This window comes from Amblyomma mixtum, chromosome 2 (assembly GCF_055824585.1).
Source record: "Amblyomma mixtum isolate Tamu chromosome 2, ASM5582458v1, whole genome shotgun sequence".
Classification (NCBI taxonomy): Eukaryota; Metazoa; Arthropoda; class Arachnida; order Ixodida; family Ixodidae; genus Amblyomma; species Amblyomma mixtum.
Window position 1 is genome coordinate 143,454,522 of NC_143013.1, and position 8,211 is coordinate 143,462,732.

At 42.3% G+C, this 8,211-nt stretch overlaps 1 long non-coding RNA gene across 1 annotated transcript; it reads right to left on the reverse strand.

Moving 5' to 3' along the window:
- Positions 1-734: 734 nt before the first annotated feature.
- Positions 735-7,630, reverse strand: LOC149361117 (uncharacterized). The gene is made up of 3 exons (XR_016288377.1): positions 7,517-7,630; positions 3,738-3,858; positions 735-955 (listed from the first exon to the last, which is right to left on the reverse strand). It is a non-coding gene; the product is annotated as an uncharacterized LOC149361117 (long non-coding RNA).
- Positions 7,631-8,211: the final 581 nt, after the last annotated feature.

An 8,211-nucleotide genomic window follows, 5' to 3' on the forward strand; every position in this document is an offset into this window, starting at 1 on the left:
ATTTTGGCCCCGGTGAGTCGCACTTCCTGACCAGTCGCGTTAGTCTCTCCGTGGGCACAGTCGGCCATGTGCATACAGATCCATTTATCCATGAACACGGAACGAGCTCAACTTCTTGTGAATCACTGAACTCTACAATGGCATACATCTGAAATAAAGCACAGCCTGCACTGTAAAAAAAAATACTCCACAGTACAGAGAAACCCGCTGGTAATGCGTTGCCGGAGGGTTTTCCGCAACATGAATACAGCGACTCCGTCTGACGGTTGTCACATTCTTGGTAACGGAAAGTTACGCTATGCTATGCACGAGAATGAAATCGTTTCTTTGCAACGAATGCTTCTGTTGTGTTCTTATTAAAGGTCCCGTAATGTGTATGCATACTTCCTCCGTTCATTTGGAAGTCATCTGATCTAGAACGGAAATAATCTGCATTGTAATTATGTACTACCGAGAGCAAAAATAACAGACCCCTGCCAGCGCGTGCCAATCCGCGCCAAACTGCATGCGAGCACCGCCTGACGAAGCGCTTCTAGTGCCGAGACCAGCGCAGTGGCGTGCGCCCATCTCGAGGAGCGCTATGCATTGCGTGCCACTGCGCTCGTCTCGGCATCTGGAGTGCTTCGTCAAGCGGCGCTTGCATGCAGTTTGGCACAGATCAGTATGCGCTGGCAGGGGTCTGTTATTTTTGCTCTCGATAATACTTTCAGTAGTGCATGCACATGCATCTGTGTATAGCTTCTGCCCAGAATGTTCACTGCAGATATAGCAGTCCAGAGGCCGAGGAAATAAGTATTATGTACAAGACTTTCATGCATATTATGTATAGCACACGTACAAAGAATGCAACTTAGAATGAAAGAGTGGCAAGTGTTTGGTTGAGTACAAGTACATACGTTTTATTTTCATGACAAATTGCACAGATTGTACCTCTAAACATTGCTGTCGGATTCATCTGAAAAGATAAAAAAATCCTCATTTAGTAGCCACACAACACCTATTATAAATTTCACAAATACATTTGAACCATTTGCTATTGAACAATCGGCTTTCGCAGAAGCTTGCAAAAGCCATTTACTGAGAACCAAACCAACGTGATTCATTGCCTAAAATTCATTTCTCATAACAGTAAACAGCCAAAACCACAGGGCCAGGAAGAAGCAGACAAAATGCGCTTACTCGGACACCACTGTGTGCATGAAAGTCTTTACGGTTGTCAACAATTTTGTGCAAATAGAAAGTAGCTAAGGATGGGTGCCAAATACAATTCAATGCAGATGCTTTTCATTACATAGTACTCAATGCACAACTTAGCGAGCAAGGAACATTGGTAACACCTGAAAAAGGCCAGACACTTGCCCACAAGCATGTTGATGATTGTGATTTTTGATGGCGCGAGGGAATCTGAGGACAAAGCACCATGGCACAAGGTATTTTCTTCATCTCAAGGTGGGGCAATAAACCATTTGGCAGGCATTTCACCCTAAAGAAGACAAGCACCAGGTGAGGAGAAAGCTTGTACCCATTGGATTGGTGGTTACCCAGCCCTTGCCCACAAGCAATCAGGAAGCATACTTCCCCGAAACCTTATGCTTTCAGTCATAGTTTCCATTATCTCAGTATCTGCAAGAAAATGTACTAATCTCTGATGTCAGTGAAAATGCAGTCACAGGTGCTGGTTGCAGCTCACTAAGGTATTCAAATATCTCTGCAGTGTGCCTCACAAGGAACAGATGCTTAAGTTTCCACAAAGGGCTCTTTGCAGAAATTTAACCGAAGGCTGCTGCTATGTTAACCTTTTTAAAATGATGGCCCAGGAAGACAAAGTGTCGTCATGTGTCTGATGTAGAAAAAGGATGAAGGCATGAATCTTTCAGCTTCTTCAACAGCTGTGATGTGTTTGTAACTGGTATTGCTTGGTTTGGTTTGGTTATTAGGCTTTAACGTCCCAAAGCAACTCGGGCTATGAGGGATGCCGTGTTGAAGGGCTCCGGAAATTTCGACCACCTGGGGTTTTTTAACGTGCACTCACATCACACAGCACACGGGCCTCTAGAATTTCTCCTCCATCGAAATTTGGCCGCCGCGGCCGGGATCGAACCCGCGTCTTTCGGGTCAGCAGCCGAGCGCCGTAACCACTGAGCCACCGCGGCATGGCTGTTGCTGGTATTGCTTCGCACAGCTTCAGTCTTCTCTTTGACATTTCGCGAAATCATTCCAAATCTGTGAAAGATCTCACTCGCAAACATTTTGGTTCTAATGAAGGAGCAAAAAGACCCATGTCCTAGGCCTTTTTTTTGTGTGACAGTAAAGGAAGGCTCGCTTTTAGGGTCATTATTACGAAGAGTTCCATGTGGCAACAAACTCTGAAAGAATTTCTGCAAGGGCTGAGTGTTCTGAAGCCTAAGAATTTCTCATGAAGCGCCCTGTAGATTGAGTGCTCTGAAGCCTAAGAATCTCTCATGAGGTGCCCTGTAGATGCATCAGAACACCTAAGTGAGCTGTTACTGGGCCCTGTGAGTGCTCTGTCACTTGACATCAAGGGTATGTACTTTTCCTCGACGCATGCAGTGATGATGTATATGTCGAGCGAAAGCATAAAAGACTTCGTAGAGTTGCGCTTCCAGATTGCTTGCGGAGGAAAGCACAAGAGTCTGGCCATGCTCAGCTGTTACCTTTGCTTTTTGCTTGCTGAGTTCTGCAGTGAGTACCACGTAATGACAGCAGGTATCTGCATCGACTCATGTTTAACATCTTTCTGTGCGACCTCCATCTTGCACGACATGACAGGCAACTCCATAATGCCCTTCATGCACCGAGTGTCAGTGTGTTCGGTCAGCTTCCTGGTCCTGTGTTTTCTGTTCTTAAATTTATTACTGCCTTCATTCTCCACTCCATGAAGCCTGAATGTGCTACACTGGGTTTTCATATATTGGAGGCACTCAGGTCGCAAGCCATGCTTACTATATTCAGCACATAAGCGTACATGTGAGACAAATCATTTATAACCAATTTTAACAGTGGTATTTCGTGCAAGAATATCTAAATGCTACTCAATTTTTGGTCAAACTTTCAGATGCACACTCTTATTCAGATTAAAAACATAATTTGGCTGCTGTGCTCTCGTGATGCCAGGTCCTGAGTTTGCATCAGTAGCTTGGAATAGTGCCTCTGTTACCTCTGGCAATGAAATCGAAAATGTTGAGCGGAAGATTGTATGCATCCTTTGTGATAGATATATTGAGCGCTGTCGTTTCTAAGACTACCGACTTTCTTCTAGTAGACCTTGGTATGTCTACTCTTTATGACAGGTGACTCACGCGTGACATGCATTTTCTACATAAAGTTGTGCTTGGCTCTATTGACTGTGAGCAGTTATTGATGTCACTGCGATTTCGTGTGCCTCAGGGAAAAACCACCAAATACTATGATAGATTTTATCCTGACATGCATGCAATTTCACCAATGACTTATTTGCAAATAATACAATTCAACTTTTTATGACACAGAAACATTTGCCTAATTTGCTGTTTTCATTGTTTATTTCATAATGCTTGTTTTTCTTTACTATTATTATCATCGTATTTGTGACCATATTTCTGTATTATGTCTGTTCACGTCATGGTATTTGTATTGACTTAGTGTGCACTCGTTTCGGCCAATTGGCTGTTCAGGCACATTTAAAACAAAATATCTACCTATCCATTTAAGCAGAAGCACAGCACCAAGGTACTCACCAACTGTTTGAAGCACTGTGCGCAAGTTCTCGTGCCGAGATGAATACAGGTACTTTGGAATGCATACTGTCCAAGTCTTCATCATGCCATGCCGCTCCGACTCTGGTGGCAAAATTTTCCACTAAAAAAAAGAGCAATTTTGTTTGTGTTAGACTAGTAATATTAAATTTTACTATATACTAGGTACTTCGCATCATTCTACCCCAGACTAAACCATACACCAGTGACCATCATGTTTTTAATTTTGTTGTATATGATCACAAAATGTGGTGTAATTAACATGTTAGAAATTCTGGTCAAAATAAATCTGACAAAGTATTGTTTAAAAAAATCTGGGCACAAGGAAGAAGGAAGCTAGCCAGATAGCCTGGACGAATGTTTTCAGTTTCATGCAAGCATCAGTACCCTTGCACACAAAATGTACAATTTAGTGGGTTTACCATTCCAGAATGGAATTTCATGCTGCAAACATCTAGCTATGCGAAAAAAAATTTTTAACTTCCATTCCAGACAAAGGAAAGAAAATTCCTCTGGTTTTTCTTCACAAGCCTCTGCAAGTATACAATTCAGTGAATCTACTCTGCAAGTACGTGAACCTACCAGCACGAGACAATGACAAGAAAGGAGACAAAGCAGGCGCTGACTCGCAACTGAAGTTTATTGAAGTAAACAGGGAGTACATAGAAAAGCCAAACAACACCACAAACCACACAGTTACAGATAAGTTATACCACAACATGAGTAAAAGATCGCCCTTAACTTTCCTCTCATCTAGACAGTCCAACTCGTCGCATATTAACACGATGAACAGCACACTCACAGATTTGTCACCGAGTCATAAGATGTGTCTAGCCTCGATAATTTTCCGGTTAATCTGCTCCAAATGTATCGCCAAAGTGAGTGTTGCCAAAAGGCATGGCTAGCAGCCTTCACATTCCTTGCGATGTAAGATAAGTTAGAACCCCTACCAATATCCAAATATCTCTTGTGCTCTTGTAGTCTTGCATTCACACACCTTCGAGTTTGACCAACATAAACCCAACCCCAAGATAACAGTATCCAATACACCACATACATTTTACAAGGCACATATGCTTTTCCCGGACCAAATTCATAAATTTATTCTTAATTTTACAGATTGTAGACAACTTATTAGGGGCCAAGAGCACCATTTCTGCGTCATAACTTCTGACCACATTTTTCAAATTGTGCGACAATCTACGTATGTACAGTAACACAGTCGATCTTTTGGCATCTCGAGGCTGGCCCCGGCCGTATCCTGCCAATCCCTGTGAAGGGGTTTTAGCTTTAACATGCTAAAGAGAAGAATGGTGCAGCATCAAGTAATAAGGACAGCAGGACAGCAAGCACACACACAAGTGCCAACCTTGGAGCGGATACAGAATCCAAGAGCACGTGCTTGACAATCAGCACTGACAGTCAAGGAAATGAGAAAACACTGATTTGAACATTCAAGATTGAATGAGCCCGATCCTTGACTGCCAACACTGAATGTCAATCACACGCTCTTGGATTCTGTATCCGCTACAAGGTTGGCACTAATGCGTGTGTGCTCTCCTGCTGTCCTCGTTACATGATGCGGCGCCATTCTTACCTTTAGCATGTCTGACCAACTTGGTCAATCTTATACGCTCAGCTTTAACAATTTATCACACACTCCTGCAATAGCATGGTTGGGGAATAATGCTTTCGTAAGCCTTAAAATCTGCTCTTGGAGACCACTTGTCATGCTGTGAAAGCATCAATTCATCTACCGAGCCTAGCCTAGATGATACAATGCTATCTTTCACTAGTGTAGAATGGTTCGGACAATAGTCAAGTAGCTGCTTGACACTCCTGGGTGAATATCGGCAGCATACATGGCATGTGCAGAACATCAAGGTGAAGCCCAGAAACCGCAGCTCTTTTTGATGGGACATTTCCTCTAAGGAAAACCTAAGACAAAGAAAGGCCTTGCTCCTTAAACAACTTGACAATATGCACAGGTCCCACACTATCGCAACCTTTTGTAAAAGACCAGAAAATCAGACGCAGTGAAAGATTTTCCCCCAGCCCATGCAAGTTCTTGGCAATCACTCCATCCGCCCTGCTTAAGAGAATATTACTTAGCACAGAGGCATTCAATCGATACATATACTGGACTTTTGAACATATGCCGCACAGCAATACTCCAGAAACATGCTCTTCAAATAAAAGTAGGTAAGTACAAAAAAAAAAGACTATTACGCACCTGTTCCTAAACACAAGCTCATCATTGTGCTCCGATATACACATTCACAAGCTTTTCATAAGGTCCTCATACGGGATGGAATAAAATAGTTCTACATCGACACTAACCGCCAGACAATCCGCTGGATTGCCATTCTTCAGATACTCAACCACGCTGCGAAGTAGACAGATGCTTTTGCAAATAACCAGACAAAATTTTGCAAGAACCCTTTTCTGAAATTTATCTGAAGAGCATGCTAGTGAATAGCATTTATTTTAAGAGCATGGTTGTAGAGTATTGTAGTGTGGTATGTGTTCAAAAATCTGGTTCGAAGATGGGCTTTGTGCTAAGAGATATTTTAAGTAGGGTGGATAGAATGATTGTCAAGGACTTGCATGGACTGGGGAAAAAATCTTTTGCTATGTTGATGATTTTCTGGTCTTTTGCAAAGGTTCTGATAATTTGGGACGTGAACATATTCTCAAGCTGTTTAAGGAGCAAGGCCTTTGTCTTAGGTTTACCTTGGAGCAAATGTCGCCACAAAAAGAGCTGCGGTTTCTGGACCTTACCTTGATGATCTGAACACACCATGTGTGCTGGTAATATTCACCCAGGAGTGTTAAGCTGCTACTTGGACACAGGTTGGCTATTACAAGCTAGTGAAAGATAGCATTGGACTGTCAAGCCTGGGCTCAGAATTGATGAAGTCATACTTTCACAGCATGACGACTAGTTTCCAAGAGCACATTTTAGGTTAATGAACGCAGGATTTCCTAACCATGTTATTCCAAGAGCATACAATAAATTGTTAAAGAAGCTGAAAGCTTTTCACGGCGACCGGCGCAATCAGGCCGGGGCCAGACAGCGAGATGCCAAAAGACCGGTTGTGTTACCGAACGTACATAAATTGTCGCACAAATAGAAAAATGCGGCCAGAAGGTATGATGGAAAAGCAATTTTCTTTGCACCTAATAAGTTGTTTAAAATATGTAAAATTGTTAAGAATAGTTCTGTGAATGTGGCTAGAGAAAAGTACACATGTGGAGTGAAATGCATATATACCTTGTAAAATGAACATGGTATCAGACACTACATCTTGTGGTCGGGTCTATATAGGTCAAACTGGAAGGTGTATCAATGTAAGATTACAAGAGCACAAGAGGGTAGGGGTTCTAACTTTTCTGTATATTGCAAGGGATGTGAAGGCTGCTACCCTTTCCTTTTGGCAGCACACATTTTGGCAGTAAATTCAGAGAAAATTAAATGGTAGATTATTGAGGCTAGACACACCTTACGACTCGGTGACTAATGTGCAAGTGTGTTGTCTATCGCACTAACACGCAATGAGTTGGACTATCTCGATCAGGGAAATGTTCAGGGGCATTGACTCATGTTGTCATGTATGCTTATCTGCAATTGTGTGGTTTGTGGTGCTGCTTGGGTTCTTCATGTATTCCCTATTCACTTCTATAAACTTTGGCCGCGACTCAGCGACTGTCTTGTCTCTTGTCTCGTCTTTCACACTGGTAGATTCACCATGATGTCTCACCTCTGCAGAAATCCAACACGACATTTTCCTCTTCACACTTGAGGTTCAGTGCATAATAAGGCCAACGCCAGTCATCCGCAAGAAAAGTTCTTGGCTCCATTAACACCGCCTCCTGCTTACAAGACACAGTGCGGCATTCATTGTAGATTCTACCTGCAACACAGAACGCAAAGTTTTAGTTTGAGTGGACTAACTAGGAAAGTAGCACAAAATATCTACAGCCAAACGGCCAAGCTGAAAGAAATTGAGGGTAGTGTAATAGTGAATATACTGATATAGTTTTGTGTAACATCTTCTATTCATATAAAATGTACACTTTTTTTTCTTATGCTGACGCCTGGGTAAGCTATTTTGTGCACTTATTGCATGGGCCCGAACTAGCAGCTTGCTAAGGGCCCAGATGCTTTTATCACCCTGTTTGTATAACCTTCATCCAAAGTGAATAAACTGATACTGATATAGCATGCAAGATATATGCATGATATATTGTGATATTCAACACTGCTACCATTGGCTTAGCCAACTATTATGCATAACAAAAAATGCAGTATCACATAAATACTGATACAGTACTATTAGTGTTAATATTAGCAGTGCAGGTTCAATGAAAAAAAAATGGGCCTAGTGCCAGCTGCCATTCCCACAGCAGGCTTGTGACCAATCGCCAGTTTAAAGGGAAAAAGGAATGACTGAAA